Source organism: Ochotona princeps, chromosome X (assembly GCF_030435755.1).
Source record: "Ochotona princeps isolate mOchPri1 chromosome X, mOchPri1.hap1, whole genome shotgun sequence".
Classification (NCBI taxonomy): Eukaryota; Metazoa; Chordata; class Mammalia; order Lagomorpha; family Ochotonidae; genus Ochotona; species Ochotona princeps.
The window spans coordinates 91,641,468-91,660,123 of NC_080865.1; positions in this window are offsets into that span (position 1 = coordinate 91,641,468).

The following is an 18,656-nucleotide window of genomic DNA, read 5'->3' on the forward strand; positions in this document are numbered from 1 at the left end:
GCTGTTTATAGTGTTGAAGCATAATTTTGCTGAACTTGGCAAATTTTAGGATAGTCTAAACTGGCTTATAACTCTAATAAGTCATATATCCACAGTTGAGGTACAGAACAGTTTTAGGAGGGGTGTGCAGAGAAATCTTCAATACCTTAGTGAGGAGTAACTAATCTTTGTGTCCTGCCTAGTAAGGTATGTGTGAGTCCACGCTGACCGAAACTGTGTTACATCTACTCCCTGGAATATTTAACAGCTATTAAGAAGAATGAAAGTATTCTATTTACAACCAGGTGGTCCCAACTATTGATCATTATGCTCAGTGAAATGAGTCAATCACAAAAGAACAAATACCATATATTCTCTCTCATATAAGGAAGGCAACATGGAAAGTATAACTCCAATAGTACAATCTGTACTGGCTTTTTTTGTTTGTTTTTGATTGTTTGTTTGCAAACTCTGCCTTTAAAATAAATAAATCTGAGCCCGGCGCGCCTCGCGTTGAATGTGCCAGGATCCCATATGGGCGCCAGTTCTAATCCCAGCTGCTCCACTTCCCATCCAGCTCCCTGCCTGTGGCCTGGGAAAGCAGTCCAGGACAGCCCAAAGCCTTGGGACCCTGCACTCGTGTGGGAGACCCAGAAGAGCTTCTGGCTACTGCCTTCGGCCATTGCAGTCACTTGGGGAGTGAATCATCGGACGGAAGATCTTCCTCTCTGTCTCTCCTTCTCTCTGTATATCTGACTTCGCAATAAAAACAAAATAAATCCTTAAAAATAAATAAATACATACATACATAAATAAAGAAACCTTGGGGCCTTAATACAGAAGCTCAATTGGCTAATCCTTACCCTTCAAGTGCTAGCATTCCATATGGGCGCCGGTTCTAATCCCAGCAGCCCCGCTTCCTATCCAGCTCCCTACTTGTGGCCTGGGAAAGCAGTCGAGGATGGCCCAAGGACTTGGGACCCTGCACCCGTGTGGGAGACCCGGAAGAGGTTCCTGCCTTCAGAGTGGCTCAGCTCCAGCTTTTGGATGCTGTTGGGGGACTAAACGGATGGAAGATCTTGCTGTGTTTTCTCTCTGTAAATATGCCTAATAAAAATAAATAAATGTTTAAAAATTTTTGGGACCCGGCGCAGTAGCCTAGTGGCTTAAATTCGTTCTGGGCACCGGTTCATGTCCCGTGGGAGGAGGGTGGAGGGGGCCGCTTCCCATCCAGCTCCCTGTTTGTAGCCTGGGGCAGCAATTGACAAAGGTCCAAAGCCTTGGGACCCTGCAGTGGCAAGGGAGACCCAAAAGAGGCTTCAGGTTTTGAATTGGCTCAGCTCCGGCTGTTACAACCGCTTGGGGAGAATAATCGGATGGAAGAACTTCCTCTCTGTCTCTCCTCCTCTCTGTGTATTTGACTTTTCAATAAAATGAATAAAATCTTTAAAAAACAAAAATAAAGCAAAACAATAAAAATTAAATATCTCCATTGTAGATATTTTGGCGCAAAATTTTTTGAGTGGCCAGCATTTTAGCACAGCACTAAAAACCACCACCTACAACACCCACATGTTTTTATGGGCGCTGGTTCATGTCCTGACCGCTCTACTTCAAATCTAGCTGGCTACTAAAAGCCAGTGAAATCAGCAGAGGATAGCCCAAACGCGCACATAGGAGACCTGGCAGAAGCCCCTGTCTTCCGGCTTCTGCCTGGCTATTTGGGAAGTGCACTAAAAATAGAAGATCTAGCTCAACTCTCTCTTTAATTGCATTTTCACCCTAATGAAAATAAAACCTCTTGTTGTATAGTTGGCTTATTTGGCCAACTTTTCGTAACTCTTTCCAAATAACTTGTTTTTCATTTTTTTGTTTTTGAAACACACATATCAGCAGTCTCCCAAAAGTTCATAGGAAATTATGGAAAACTATGCATGGATTTCAAAAGAATGTAGTAGCATCAAAATAAATTTTTCATTTCATCTTCCTATGAACTTTAAAAAAAAAGATTTACCTACTTTTATTGGAAAAGCAGATTAGATTTACAGAGATAGAAATGGGAGAGAAATATCTACTCCTCCAAGTGGCTGCAATGGCCAGAGCGGAGCGGATCCGAAGCCAAAAGCTTCATTAGAATGGAGCTATTAAAGTAAATAAACAGACGTGGCCGCCTACACTACAATGGCCAGCTCCCTGCATTACTGAAGGCTGTTAGCACACCGTCCACTACCCTGTCAAAATGTTAATCTGGCAGGTCACCACAGTTTACAAACCACATTCAAGATGGTTTGTTCCTAATCACCTTGCCTACTCTACCCCCCTCCCTTAGAGGACTAAAAATGTTTTTAAATTCTCATAATTGGTGAGTAACACTCCATTGTGCCGTAGGCAAAACGACTTCCAAGGACAGGTCACTGCTGAAAAACACCTTTCGTCTTCAAGCCAATGTCTTCATTAACCTGCTAAAAGGGTCCCAATCTAACTATTCAAATGACACTTTTTACACCTAATTGTGGGATACAGAAATTCCCAAAGATTTTACCTGCTGGCGATTTTGAGCATTCATCTTTTCAAAAAACAACTGCTCAGTGTTGATGCATACATATGTATAATGAAAGTATCATAAAAAATAATTACTGAGCTAGAAAATCCTTTTCCTTCTCTAGGAAGATAGCATGCAAACATTTTTATATGAAGCTAATGAAAAGGACCAGAACCATATTTACTGGAAGGAAATGCTACCAATTGTCCAGTTCCTCTGTAAAATGTTGCAAACCCCAACAAATCTTCAGTGTATTCTGACACAGAACATCACAAGAAAAACCACATGATTTAATCTTGCATTTGTAAATTCAGAATAATCCAATATGCTGATATTTTTTCAAGATTTTATTTATTTTAAAGGCAGTCAACAAAAAGAGGGAGGAAGGAAGGGAAGGACAAAGAAATTTTCCATTTGCTGGTTCACTCCACCAGTGGCAATGGGAGTCAGGAGTGTGGAACTCCCTCCATCCAGGGTTCCTCAGGGAGACCAGGTTCCAGGACCTTCTACAGCTGCTTTCACAAGGGCATTAAGCAGGAAACTTATGCCAAATAATCCAACTAGACAATAAGAGTTGTTGGGGTTTTCTTTTTAGTTGAAAATGGAATTAAAAGGTAAGTTTGTTTTGGTGTAAAAGTTTTTGAAATACAGGAATATTCAGAAAGCTCATGGAAATGTGTACTGTGAAGCTACACATGAATGTATATAAAAGTTTTGCAATAAATAATCTATCTTTTTAATTCCACCGCCAAGAAATTCTTACAGCCGTTTTTAAAAACTCATATAAAGTGAGCCAATTTCATGTACTTTATACTACAAATGAAGGAGCATAGTGATACTGTGCACCCAATCTCTCCGCAGTGCAACCTGCACACCAACCACTAGATTAGATTTACAGAGATAGATAGATATATATATTTAAAAAAAAAAAAAAAAAACAGGAAAAACCCTACTATTCCTCTAGCCACATTTTTGGTGCTGTTTGAGAACTTTTTGAAGTACCCAGATATTATAAAAGGTACACAATTCAACTATTTTTTTCCAATATAAACTGGCACTTTAACAAAACTTTCCTCAGAAACCTACAGAACCACCAACACAAAAATTACGCTGAATGCATTTCTGTGAGCTGAATGCAATGATGAATAAGCATTCTTCTTTCAAATTGAATCTCTAACATCGGTTGAATAGAAGCTTAAGAGCATTCACCGTCAAAGGTCCGTTACAAAATAAGGTCAGAGTGTTAGAGAGAAAATCGGGAAAAGCGTCAGGACCACGGCTGGTTTAAAACTAAGATTACATACACAAGCATACTGTATAAAAACGTAAAACACACATCCTGCATCACAGAAGGGCGTCCGAGAACTATGCCTGCGCTGACCCCAAGGCTTTTTAAGGCAAAAAATAATTATATATATATATATATTTTTGTTTTGTTAACGCATCTGCGAGACAAGGCAGGGAGAGAGCCTGAGCCAGGGAAAGAGGAAACATAGCGAGTGAGCAGGAGCGAGCGACAGCATTCCCGCGCTTGAAACGGCTTTCGCGCGCCCGACCTGCACAAGCGGGACACGGCGTTGGCGCGGGAAACGGCGCTCCCGGGCGAGAAAACAGCGTTCTTGGCCTTGACCACCCTCCCAAAGGCCACAACGAACGGACCCGGGAGTGCCTGCACTCTCCCCCACCGCGCGCCCCCGTGAACACCCGAGACCCGCGTAATGGAGCCAAGCCCGCTGGAGAGTGCATTAGCAGGTAGCCAGGTTGAGAGCAGGGCCTGTCTTGGAGTAGAGGACCCCGTGAAACGGAATGGACGTGTCGCAACCACTGCCTCCGCAGCTTGCCCGCTAAACTGAGCCTAAGCTACACTAAAACCCGTGAAACTACTCCCACCCCAGATGGCAAACTTTTTAAAAGTGTGTTTTGCACATCAGCGAATAAGGAACGTGATTCCCAAAAGTTAAAAACACTGTAAAAAGTTAGACTACAGTTCACTCAAACGCGGCTAAGCCAAACTAATCTCTCGCCCATACACACAGGCCTCTGTGGTGAGATTCTTCTCCTTTCTGAGTGAAAAATCCCAGAACTGGAGGGGCCAAAACCTTTACACACTTTAGCAATTTAAATGACGAAAACCAGCCACCCGAAAATATAACAGAAGAAAATCTACTCCCTGCGAGCCACTGCACCTGCTCCAACTGTACCACCTATTCACACATTTTTGTGTTAAAAATGACGTTTTTTAGAAAGACATAAGAGGGTCCCAAAACCAATATTTAAGTGAAATACACTGTAACGTTAAAAGCACAATTTACTGCTAACTGGTTGATAAAAACCCACAGTACGTCCAACTTAACACATATTAATTATAAAATGAATATTTCATCCCATACAGCCGCATATAAAAAGTGCACTACAAATATTTATCGATAATACTTAGAAACGAAAGCAAACCAACCTTGGGACGTGGAAGACAAACGAAAGGACACGTCGAAGACCCGCACCAAGAGAATCTCCTTCTGTTAGCGGCTTCTTTTTGTGGTGCTTCTGGCTCTGCCTCCCAAGATCCTGATTGGTTGCAGCCAGAATGATTGACAGGAACACTGTCTACTCCTGGCTTCTCTACAGCAGGAACCACATCCTTAGTGCTTGCTTGCTATTGGTGGAAAGGGTTTGCACGTGGAGTTTTGGCGCTCAAAGCCAAGTTTCAAAAAAACATACAAAGCACAGAATAAGCCAGCCAGGAAGTAACTTGTGCCACTCTTCCTAATTGGCTGTGGCAGCGGATAGTACTGCACCCTGTAAAGGTTTTTGCGTGTGGTTGTTTAGTAAAAGGCAAGTAAATTATTTCTTGCCGTTTCTGCCATATTGAATCTCACAGAAGCCCAGTTGGTCTCTAGAAGGAATAAAACCACCACCACCATCCAGCCCCCTTCCCCAACACCTATGTTTCATGAAGAGAATAAGAGCAATGTTAGGGCTGGCGTCTGGAGCGAAAAACTAATGTAGAGTTTCACTTATAATTACATTTATACATCACGAGGAAGGAAGGAGTGCTGCAGGCTTTTTAGTCCACATGCTCAGAATGAACCAATGCCCAATCACGAGAGGTTGGAGTGCTTTTCGCCGAAAGAGAGTGGATGTTGTGGGGGCAGTGGGGCGTGGAAACAGTGAAATCACGAGAACTGGAAATCACGCAGGACAAAGTGCAAGCCCACCACCCTGCAGCACCAATAGCCCTGCTTGCCGCTCTTCTTTGGGAGACTTAATACCCTTACGTGGATTCTGCCGACTAGAATATTATTTCCCTCCACCTCTACTCACTCACGAGAGGCAGGCCCCAAAACAGCCGCCGCTAAAAAAGAGAATTGTGTGCAGCCCTAAAAAAAAAGTGTTGTTTTTATACGAATCAAACAGGCATAGTTACTGAGACATTAAATAAATTGAGAAAAAGACTAAACCAAAGACAGAGAGAATTTGAGGCCCAACAAGGCTGATTCGAAGGAGTATTTAACCGCTCACCCTGGCTGACTACCTTAATCTCTTCACTACTAGGACCACTCATCATTTTATTTTTACTCCTAACCATCGGGCCATATATTATCAATAGACTAGTACGGTTCATGAGAAAAAGATTGTCAATAATCCAGACTTCTATACTAACAAACCAGTATCAAGCCCTCAGGCCAAAAAAAAAAAAAAAAAAACTTGAGTCAATGATTTGCCTCATACCCAAAAGAAAAGGGGGGAATGTAGAGCCCAAATTCAGCTCCAGCAAAAAAAAAGGGTCAATAGGATGCCTGCAGGCAGAAGACCTTGTGAGATAAGGAGCGGTAGAAGACCTTGCAAGATAGAGAGCTAGGAGCCGTTGGGTGCTTTCCAAAAGCTTGGAACAGTAAGTTTCAGTTTCCCAAGTTTCTATTTTACAAAAGAGAGATAAGTTTCCATTTCTCAGACACTAAACCATTCTTGAAGACTGCTTTGAGCAAGGGCAGCTCCTGTACCAATCATAGCCTTGTGTGACTTAAAGATGCCAATGGGATCCCTGTAACTATGCATCTGCTTCTATAACCCCGCTTCCTGCTTCCCATATCCTATAAAAAAACCCAGCTTGTGCTGCTCGGCGCGACTCCTTACTCAAACGAGCGGAAACGCCCACGGGCCCGTGTAAAATAAACCTTGCCTCATGCGTAATTGCATCTCTTGGTCTCCTGTCTCGTGTCGAGGGCTCCGTTCGTCGTGGGGTGAGGGGCCCCTGCCCATCGCCCCCTCAGGTTTAACACGCTGAGCCTCCTTTCCCTGTCTGATACGGGTCTCTGGAGCTGCTACCTGGTGCACACTATCAAGAACCACTGGCACCAGAGTGTGCGGACCTGCTGTACGCTGCGTTTGCACTAGAATGCATTTGTGCCGAGGAGTCCAATTTGTCAGAAGTGTGCACATAATATAAGGTTGCAGAAATTCTGCAAAGTCCAGCGCAAATAATAGTAACAAATAACCCGCAGGCCTGTATCCTAAGAGTCGGAGCAGCTGAGACCTAAAAAAAAAAAAAACAAAGTTCTGCTCAATGGCTCAAATCCTCACCTTCCCTGCACCCGGATCCCATAAGGGCATCGGTTCAAATCCCGGCAGCCCGGCAGCTCCCTGTCTGTGGCCTGGGAAAGCAGTTGAGGATGGTCCATAGCCTTGGGACCCTGCACCTGCGTGGGAGACCCGGAATAAGCTCCTGGCTTCGGATCAGCTCAGCTCCAGCTGTTGCAGCCATTTGGAGAGTGAACCAGCAGCCAGAAGATCTACAATAAATGTCAAATGACAGTGTCTAGTATCTATAACACTGAGTGATATGCAAAATAATGGGGGAAAACAAAAGCCACTTAAGCTTGGGAGCCAGCCTTGGGGTATTTGCCTCCTAACCCACTACACTTCTGATCTAGCTCCAAGCTAATGACCTGAAAAAGCAATACGGGGCAGACATCTGCCACCCACATGGGAGACCTAGGAAAGCTCCTGGCTCTTGCCTGGGGCCTGGCACAGCCCCGGCAGTAGGGAGTGACCAAGCAGATAGAAGTTTTCCCCTCCACTTCTCTCTGTCTACCTTTGTCCCTCACTGTCCACCGCTTCCCCTCCCCAAACACATTCAAAACTAATAAATATTTTTTTTAAAAGATCATCTGATCCATCATAGTTTCAGAAAAAGCTGCTGATGATATCAAACCATTCAAAACATTTTTAAATATCTTAGAAGCATGAAATACATAACTTCTTAAATCAATGGGAGACATTTAACAAAACTTTTGAGAACACATCAAATGGCAAAATCTATTAGCATTCCCACTAAAAGGAGGAATAAAACTAAGTTAATTTCTCTTCCTACTAATACTCAACATTACATTGGTGGGTGCTTGCTATGAAATTGAACACACACCAAAAAACAAGGGTACAAACTCGGAATGCTGAGACAATTTTTCTGCCAATCACAGGTAACATGACTGCTATAGAGAAAACCAAGAAAAATTAAATCAAACTAACTTAAATAATAAAAGGCTTCTCACTCTGATTCTTACTGTATTTTTGCTAAAATATATTTATGAAAACAAAATAAGGATTATTTGGAGTTAATTAGCCTCAAATTTCAGCTCACCAGTATGTTTTCTAAAAATGAATTTAGAAATCTTTGCCCCTCAAGTGAAATACTTTCTAAAATGAGAAAAATCTGCTATTCATCAGTTCGATGCTCTATTGAATCCATTTTCCTTTATCAGATATTGTCACTAAGGTTGGAGGCTTTCAAAAATTTACTTCAAATTGCATCTTCTTACTTTTGTGTTCCCATTCATGTTCGATAGTTCCTTAAATTTCAAAAATGTCTTTCATTTTTCCCCTACTTACTGTTCAAAGATTTACTTAAGTGTGAATTAGATGGTAATTTTATTCTAATAACATCAATGTTAGAGACATAACCACTTCAAAGTTCGTCTAACCAAATTTGTAAGTGCCTTTACACTTTGAATTCTTCCCAGATGCATATTTCTCATTTTTCTGAAGACTACCACATACCATGCCATATTTTTCTAATAACAAATTTGAAAATCTTTCTTAGTGATATAATATTCAATGAGAAAATATATAATGGATTTGAAACAAAGATGTACACATAAATTTTGCATTGAAAATAAGTTAGTATAACACAGCAGAAAATTACTCAATAGGTCTATAAGCAAATAGGTTTCTAAGCAAAAGTAGTACAGGACCTGGCGCAGTAACCAAGTTCCTAGCATCCTCACTTTGCACATCGGGATCCTATATGGGCACCCAGTTTGTGTCCCAGCTGCTCCACGTCCTTTCCAGCTCCCTGCTTGTGGCCTGGGAAAGCAGTCAAGGACGGCCCAAAGCCTTGGGGCCCTGCACCCATGTGGGAGACCCAGAAGAAGCCCTGGCTCCTGGCTTCGGATTGGCGTAGCACCGACCATTGAAGCTACTTGCTGAGTGAACCAGAGGATGCAAGACCTTCCTCTCTGTCTTTCCTTCACTTCGTAAATCTGACTTTCCAATAAAAATAAATAAATCTTGAAAAAGAGTAATACAAAATAAATTGGTGCATGAAAAAGCAAAGAACAATTTTAACTGAATTAATTTTGAATGAAGCTGGCCCGGCGGCGTGGCCTAGCGGCTAAAGTCCTCGCCTTGAAAGCCCCGGGATCCCATGTGGGCGCCGGTTCTAATCCCGGCAGCTCCACTTCCCATCCAGCTCCCTGCTTGTGGCCTGGGAAGGCAGTTGAGGACGGTCCAATGCATTGGGACACTGCACCCGTTTGGGAGACCCGGAAGAGGTTCCTGGTTCCTGGCATCGGATCGGCGCGCATCGGCCCGTTGCGGCTCACTTGGGGAGTGAATCATCGGACGGAAAATCTTCCTCTCTGTCTCTCCTCCTCTCTGTGTATCTGGTTGTAATAAAATGAATAAAATCTTTAAAAAAAAAATTTTTGAATGAAGCAGAAGAGATTCCTAGTAACTTTACTAGTCTCCTGCTTTAAAAAGCTTTCCCTAAAATTTTGATATTTGACTGAAGTTCACTTACAAACAGTAAAACATTGATAAACCAATGTGTCTTATCTAATTTCTGCTAGCAATATTTTATTGCATTTTAAAATTTATTTTGTTTATTTGAAAGCAGATTTTCAGACACATACAGAGAGGAATGGAGACAGAATTTCCTTCCTTTCGTTCACTCCCCAAATGGCTGCAAGGGCCAGATCTGGACCAAGCAGATACTAGGAGCTTCACCCAGGTCTTCCATCCGAGTGCAGGGACTTAAGGATGCGGGTCATCCTCCACTGCTTTTGTAGGCGGTTTAACCTTGGAGTAGCCAGATTCAAGCCAGTTAATTTCGGATGAGGTTTAACCAAATTGTGTTGCAACCGTGGCCTCCATATTTCTAGTACAGTGAAACAATATGATTTACCCTATATTACTGTACATTTACCTTCTAAGCAAGAGGAAAAACTGCCAGCTTCTAAGTCAGTGATGTCTGTGTAAATTCCGAAACAGGAAAAGGTAAACGAAAAATTGAATCTGCTAAAAATTGAAGCTGGAAGCTCAGTGCGTCACAGGAGTTAAAAGCAAACCCTGGAGAATTCTGAACAATCTCATCACCTTTGTGGCCCCATGTACCATCCACCCTGGGACGAGTCCAGCTCCTACTGCTGGCTGTAGTCTGTGGGCCCTAGGCACTATCACTGTAATTATGACCTGGAAGGCCCAAATTCAACAGCATCATTCACTGTCACCCCAGCCCCAACCTTTACCCCCAGGCCAGTGTGCTGCGGCCCACTGCCCTTCCCTCAGTGCCCTGGACACCAAGCCAGCGGCAGACAGTGGCGTTTTACGTGGCCTCATATCCTCCTGGGGCAGACCATGGGAGCCAAGGTCATCAACAGAGAAACAGTAAAATATGTCAACAGAGGATTGTCAGAAAAGTCAGAGTGGTGCAAATAATGAAGAACTGGAGCTCAACAATTGGCACCCCAGTGTAGGAGGAGGTTCCCAGCTTCACATGAACACGCAGAGGCTCTGTGGGCGAGATCGGAATATCGCACGCTGAGCACAAAGAGAAATAAACCAGGGTGCCCGAGAAAAAGGCAGAGGAAGGAGCCCTGTGTATGAGGGTTACAGAGCACAGTTCTGCAGATTTTCCTCAAGAGACAGTCTGGAGGGGACTGGCACCGGACAGCATAAGGAAAAAGAAAGGTCGAGAACCCCCAAAAGTTCATTAATACCACAAGCTGTTACTGATGTACATGCCTAGAACAACAAGGTGCCAAACAGATACATAAACAGCGCTCCCACCAACTAAGAATTCATTTTGCTTTGGAGGCTGAGCAGGGTGGGGCTAAGTAGTGCCTTCCATCACTATCAGCATGAAGCAGTAAGCATGAGCAAGCTGGAGTGATTAGAGTAGTTTTAAAATATTCTTTAGAGCAAAAATATTGAGATGAAGAGGAACATTTTCTAATAGCAAGTGCTCTTTCTATCCCAAAGATTTAAGAATTACAAAGATAAGAGGGTACTTCAAAAATTTGTGCAAAAGTGGAATTAAGGGGTTGGGGCAATGGCTCAATGTGTTAATCCTTTGCCTACAAGTTATGCCATCCCATATGGGTGCCAGTTTGTGTCCCAGCTGCTGCACTTGGGTAAAGCATAACTGTGTAAAAAATTATTTACATATTTCTTGCTTGGATTTAAAAATTGCTTAATAATTCAACATTTAACATTGTCTTAAAGTTCTATGGATTAAAATTCTGCAAGTTATATTAAAAAATGTTTTGTGGGGGGCCAGTGAATTGGCTCAACTGGCAATCTCTTCCTGCAAGCGCCAGCATCTCATATGGGCACTGGTTTTGTGTCCCAGCTGCTCCACTTCCCATCCAGCTCCCTGATGGTGGCCTGGGAAAAGTAGTGGAGGATGGCCCAAAGCCTTGGGACCCTGCATCCCGGGAGGGAGACCTGAAGAAATCTCCTGGCTCTTAGCTTTAGATGAGCTCAGCTCTGGCCATTGCAGATGAAAAATCTTTCTATCTGTACCTCTTTTGCTTTGCAAATCTGACTTTCCAATAATGATAAATGAATTATAAAAAGTAAATAAATAAATCTTAAAAATGCCATTTTCCTCTTAATTTACAGATGCTGAGATTGTGACATGAATTCAAAGGAAGCAGTGTATAGGAAAGAACTGTAGAGAAAACTATAAGCATGAGAATGCATATATGTTTTTTAATTGGAAAGTCAGATACACAGAGAGAAGAGACAGAGAGGAGGAGCTTCTGTTCCCTGATTCACTGCCCAAGCAGCTGCAATGGCCGTTGCTGACCCAATCCAAAGCCAGGAGCCAGGAACATCCTCCAGGTCTCCCACATGCATGCAAGGTCCCAAGGCTTTGGGCCATCCTCAACTGCTTTCCCAGGACACAGGCAGGGAGCTGGATAGGAAGTGGGGCGCCAGGATTAGAACCGGCACCCATATGGGATCAGGGTGCATGCAAGACGAGGACTTTAGCCACTAGGCAACTGTGCTAGGCCCAACAGGGAAATTTTTAAAGTCAGCTTTTCTTAAGTAACAAGATTGCCCAATTTTATTCTACATGATTTATATAACTGTTTTGTGTGTGTGTGTGTGTGTGTGTGTGTGTGTGTGTGTGTGTTTTGCAACTGACCTGGGTAACAAAGTTTTATGCACCTCAAAAAGTGTGTTTTCTGTTACATCTACTAAGTTTAATTGCTTTAAAAATTGAATCTTAAAGGAATTAGTTTTATAGCTAATCAAATCTAGTCCATAGCTTTGGTCAAAATATATAGATCTAACTTTTAATGAACAGATGATTTAAACCTGTAAAAACTGCTGTACATCTCAAACTGGAAAACTGGGTCTTTGATCTTGGGGCTTCCAGATGGATCCCTAAACCTCTCGAAAGAGAAGGCTCTCAAGTGAGACAAATTTATAACTTCCTTATGGTTTATGTTAGCTAAAGGACAAACCGTTCTGGGAGAGATCCTTCCTGTTATCTTTTTGACCTCTACTGCTGTCAAAGTGCCTGGCGCGGATGCCTAGGTGTACCACTCTAGGGTGAAGAGGTGAATTGCCGCCGAGACAGCCATTGAATCATGTTCATTTTCATTTAACCCCTACCCCGGCACAAATGGCTCCTACATTTCGATGTTCACTCCTTCCGCCTCAATCCAAGTTGGAAAGACCTTATCAGGTCATCCTACTGATCCTACAGTGTGGCCAAACTCAAAGATCACAAACCATGGGGTCACATTTCTAGATTAAAACTGCAGATGTCTGCTCAGAACCCTGTAATGACACCTCTGCCTAGCAGGGAGCAGCCACGTGCTACCTGCACCCCTTGCCCTTTCTATGCCCTTTAGGATCTTTGTGAGACTGCTGCAGCGGGATCTTCCCCTCCCCAGCCACCTGCGGGACATCAAAATATTTGCATGTCCCTTGGGGCGCCTTCCTTGCAGACTGTCTGCACACCTTCTGCTGAATGATATCTTCAACAGGCCTTGGGGCGCCTTTCTTGACCTCTCTCTTACCCCACGCCCTATCTTCATCTGGAGACAGCTTTGCTTCACCGCCTCTTCAAAAGGTCATCCTGCTCCCCTGACTCCCTCCTGTGATAAGCATAATCATGTACTTGTTAAAAATATAATTGTGAGCCCGGGTGAGGTAGCCTAGTGGTTACAGTCCTTGCCTTGCATGTGCCAGCATGCCATATGGGTGCCAATTCCTGTTCTGGGTGCCCCACTTTCCTTCCAGCTCCCTGCTTCATGTCTGGGAAAGCTATAGAGGACAGAACAAAGCCTTGGCACCCTTCATCCACTTGGAAGACCCAAAAGAAATTCCTGGTTCCTGGCTTCAGATCAGCTCAGCTCTGGTCATTGTGGCCACTTGCGGAGTGAATCATTGAATGGAAGATATTCCTATTTGTCTCTCCTCTCCGTATATCTGACTTTCCAATTAAGAAAATCTTTAATTTGGGCCCAGCGTGAGAGCATAATGGTTAAGGTCGTTGCCTTGAATGCACCAGGATCCCATGTGGGCACCGGTTCTAATCTTGACAGCTCCACTTCCCACCCAGCTTCTTGCTTGTGACCTGGGAAAGCAGTCAAGGATAGCCCAAAGCCTTGGGACTCTACACCTGTGTGGGAGACCCGGAAAGAAGTTCCTGGCTCCTGGCTTCGGATCAGCTCATCACTGGCCGTTCCGGTTACTTGGGGAGTGAATCATCGGACAGAAGATCTTCCTCTCTGTCTCTCCTCCTCTCTGTATATCTGACATTGCAAAATAAATAAATAAATCTTTTTTAAAATATAGTTTTAAAATATTATATACATATGCATATGTATATATATTTATGTGTAACCCTCTCAAAATGTATGGTGTGTGAAACATACAATGCAATGTTAATCTGTGTGTAACTTTCCCCCTCAGAGTGAGCAATATTAACTTACATGTTAGGATTAGCCTAAGAGTGTGTGTTATCACGATAATGCTCACCACCTTCCCCAGTAGTCTAGGAGGAGATGGGAGAGAGACTTAGGCCAACCAGTCAACAACACTCACTGAGCCAAGAAGATTGGTTTAAGAAGGGATCCTGTGAGACAGTCACTCTCAAGTAACTCCTAGAGGTATGAGAGAGACTGTCTCAAATGCTCCGAGCTTGAGCCAAAGAGAGAGCCCCACACCACTCTATTGCTACCCATGACCAAGAGACAACTACTTCATCCTCTCTCCTTCATATCAGAGGAAGTAGGCACGGGAGCTTGGGGGCACAGCGTCGTCCTCGACCAAGAAGCTCACAAGGCCTTCTGATAGAGGAAGAGACTTAGGATTGAGTGTGTGTGAATAGTGCATAAGCTTTGAAAGGCACAATTAGGTAGCCTCTTAATTTTGCTTCAAGGTGACTGAACCACTTGTGACACCTCCCTTGCCCAAAAGCCTACATGAAAAGATGTTCTCCCACACTCCCTCATTTAAAACCAACCAAGCAACCAAATAAAAAACATGCTTGCCCCCCAGCCTGGGAGCTCCAGCATTCTCTTTGAATCTGCTGGACATCCCTCTCAACTCCTGCAAACAAAGCATTGTTCCTAATCGGTTCAGGACTCAGTCTTTCATCTGTCTTTTCTGATTACTTTCCCTAACACCCAGGGAAAGCAACAGACGATGGTTCAAGTACTTGGGCCCCAAAGACCATGTGAGCGAAAAGGAGTGAGTTCCTGGCAACTGGCTTTCGGCTCTTGGCTTCAGCCCTGGACGTTGCAGCCATCCAGGGAGTGAATCGGTAGATTCTCTCTCCCTCTCTCTCTGCACTGTCTTTGTCTTTCCTTTTCTCTGCCACTCTGTTTTTCAGATAGATCTGAATAATTAAAACATTCACATTCTCCAAAAGGCTACTATATATTCTTCTGGTACAAGGCAAACTCCTCACAACATACAAGAGCAATAGACCTTTCAGTAATGTTTGTGCTGCATCTCATGGGTGTTGATACTTTCATTTTTGTTTTCTCAAAATATTTTTTTTCTCTTATCAAATTCTTCACTAACCCATAGGTCATACAGTAACATCATTTTCTTCAAGAAGTTTTTTTTTATTTTTCATTTCTGCATGGATACATTGGTCATTCAGCAGCATGTCATTGAACTTCATGTTGTGGTAAAATTTCTATTTTTATTGCTGTTGTTGATTTTGTTTTATGGATTTTCAATTAAGGGGATGTATAGTAACTGTGTAATGGAGCCTATCATATCCAGATGTGAGGATACAATGCAGTCTGCATCTCTACTTCCAGATCATAGATGGACTGCCAACGAAACTGTTAAATATACCTTGACAATAGGATGCTGTACTCTCTGCCATTGTCCATACCTACAGTGTCAGGATATACTTAAATAGCAGAATGATGGACTTATGACTGTTTATGAAGGACTATAGTATTATAATAATATAGTGGGAATCAGTGCGGGGAAGAGAGACTTGGGGAGGGGTTAGGGGAAATTCCAGAGCCTGTGGAACTGTATCATAAATAATTTAAAAAGGAAAAAAAGGAAATCCAGATTTCACAATAATAATGTCTGCATTGTTCACAGTACAATTCAAAACTAGTAACTTCTAAAGAACTAGTAAAATATGATTCATTCTGAGGAAAAAAGGAAATTAATACATAACCCAGAGATGATCCAGATATTGAAATAACGAACATTTTAACAGTAAAGCAGCTATTATAAATATTATGTATGTGGTAAAAAAATACACTTGAAATTACTAAAAAGATAGGTATTCTTGGCAGATAGACACAATATGGAAATTTTTGAACTGAAAAATATTAATATAAAATGAATATATCTTCTTTTTTAATTTTTTTAAAACACCTTTATTTGCTTTAAAAACATAAGACTTCTTGTACAATAAAGCATAAGCATGTTTCATCTACAAAGTCAGAATATATCATTGAGCTCAATAAGAAATGAATATATCATTGAGCTCAATAAAAAAATAGAGAAAATAGGAAATGTTGAATATGATGATAAGGCAATCAAAATGACCCACTCTAAAAAGGAAAGAAAATTGATGTAATATCAATAGAGTCTTGGGGAATATGAAAAGATCTCATAAGCATGCAATTAGAGTCGCAAAACGAAAAGAGGAAGTTATTGGGGTAGAAAACATAATATTTGAAGAAATAACGCCCTAAAATTTGGCAAAACGATACTATAAGAAATCTGAAATCAGCAGCAGCTCAAAACAAAATATTCAAAAACACCGTTAACATTGATCCACTATAATCAAACTCCTGCAGGTCAAAGACAAATAGCATGTCTTGAGAGTAGGAGAGAAAAATGATTCATCACATCCTTGGCAAAGCTGATACTAATAACTAGGTGGTTCAGATCTGAAACCATGGAGGCTCAGGGGCAGTGGGAAAACATCCATAAAGTGCCAAGTGATACAACAAATGAGTCAACCCAGAATCCTACATCTAGCAAAAAATATACTTTTCAAATGAAAGAAAATGAGGAGAATTTGTGACCAGCACAACTTCTTTACGAAAACACTAAAATCCTTAGAGTCAAAGGAATATACAAAAGAGGAATTCTTCATACTCAAAGTGGTCCCCAATTCTTTGGTCATCTATCCACTAGCTTCAGCTTACCTGGACCCAGAAGTGTGTTTTTTTTTTTCTTTTTAAATTTTTTTTTAAGATTTATTTATTTTTATTGCAAAGTCAGATATACACAGAGGAGGAGAGACAGAGAGGAAGATCTTCTGTCCGATGATTCACTCCCCAAGTGACCACACGGCTGGTGCTACGCCAATCTGAAGCCAGGAGCCAGGAACATCTTCCAGGTCTCCCATGCAGGTGCAGGGTCCCAAGGCTTTGGGCTGTCCTTGACTGCTTTCCCAGGCCACAAGCAGGGAGCTGGATGGGAAGTGGAGCTGTCAGGATTAGAACTGGCATCCATATGGGATCCCGGTGCATTCAAGGCAAGGACTTTAGCCACTAGGCTACAGTGCCGGGCCCTTAAATGGTTTTTTATATAATTTAGTTGGCACTGGGCTCTCCCTTACCCCTTCCCTAAGTTCCCTCTCCTCCCCTTTCTTCTCCCCTCAAGTTTCACAATGCGTGTCTTTCATGAATTTTCCCAAGTCCATCATGTTGCCACTGGGGTGTCTCCCAACCATGCAGGAGGTTGTCATTTCGTTGTGAGTTCATTCTTGTATCCTAGGGCCCTAAATGTAGAAGGTCTCAGAAGTCTCAGAAGTGTGTTCTTTTTCTTTAAGATATATTTATTTTTATTACAAAGTCAGATATACAGAGAGGAGGAGCTTCCGTCTGATGACTCACTCCCCAAATGAGCGCAAATCTGAAGCCAGGAACCAGGAACCTCTTCCAGGTCTCCCACGTGGGTGCAGGGTCCCAAGGCTTTGGGCCGTCCTTGACTGCTTTCCCAGGCCACAAGCAGGGAGCTGGATGGGAAGTGGAGCTGCCGGGATTAGAACCGGTGCCCATATGGGATCCCGGGGTGTTCAAGGCGAGGACTTCAGCCACTAGGCCACGCCGCCGGGCCCCAGAAGTGAGTTCTTAAACCCCTCTCACCTTGGAGACCAAATACTTGACTCTCCAGCCTATAGCAGTGTCTCATCTTCCATTGTTCACATGCCCTGTGGCTCAGCTAGGTTCTGGAAGACTGTTGCTTGGTTACTCTGGAACTGCTCTGCCCTAGGCAACACCACGAAATTTCCCATCATTCAGTAGTAGTTTGCAAATATACCTTCTCCAATGAAGTCTGGACCACAGACTTGGGGAAGTGACCCCTTTTCCATCTTTTACCTCCTTACGTATTTTTGCCCAGCCTGGATTTAAGGATTGCGGGGCTTCTTCTAAGCTCTTAGGGTTGTTGGCAGAATTCAGTTCCTCAGAGTCAGGAATATAACTTGCTTGAATTTCTTTTTCAAAGAATTCCCAGATTGTCTAAAGTGCTCATTGGATTAGGTCTCAAACTCAACTGATTGTAGGCATTAATTGCTGCTACAAAATACTTTGCTTCCCATATTCCACTGGGTAGAAGCGAAGCATGGGCTGTACTCAGACTTCAGGACAATGGTTTGCGGAGGTCTTCCTTAGTGTCAGATCATCGAGGCAGGAAGAAGCTCCTGGCGCCCAGCTTCAGCTTGTCTCAGGTCTGGTCATTGTGACCATTTTGGGGGATGAAGATATTTCCCCCTGTCTCGCCCTTTCTCTATAAATTTGCCTTTCCAATAAAAATAAATTAATATTTTTTTTTCAAAAAGATTAATGATGAGGAAATCCGGGAAGAGACTTTGAATAGATCTTTTTGTATATGTGTTGACTGTGAAGACATTTATTTTGTGTGTGAATATCCACCGAAAGGCATCCTTGCAGAAAAGACTAAGAATTAGGTAGGCAGGACACGGCACAGTAGCCTAGTGGCTAAAGTCTTCACCTTAGATGTGCCAAGATTCCATGTGGGCACCGGTTGTCCCATTTCCTATCCATCTCCCTATTTGTGGCATGGGAAGAATGCAGAGGACAGCCCAGGGCCTTGGACCCCTGCA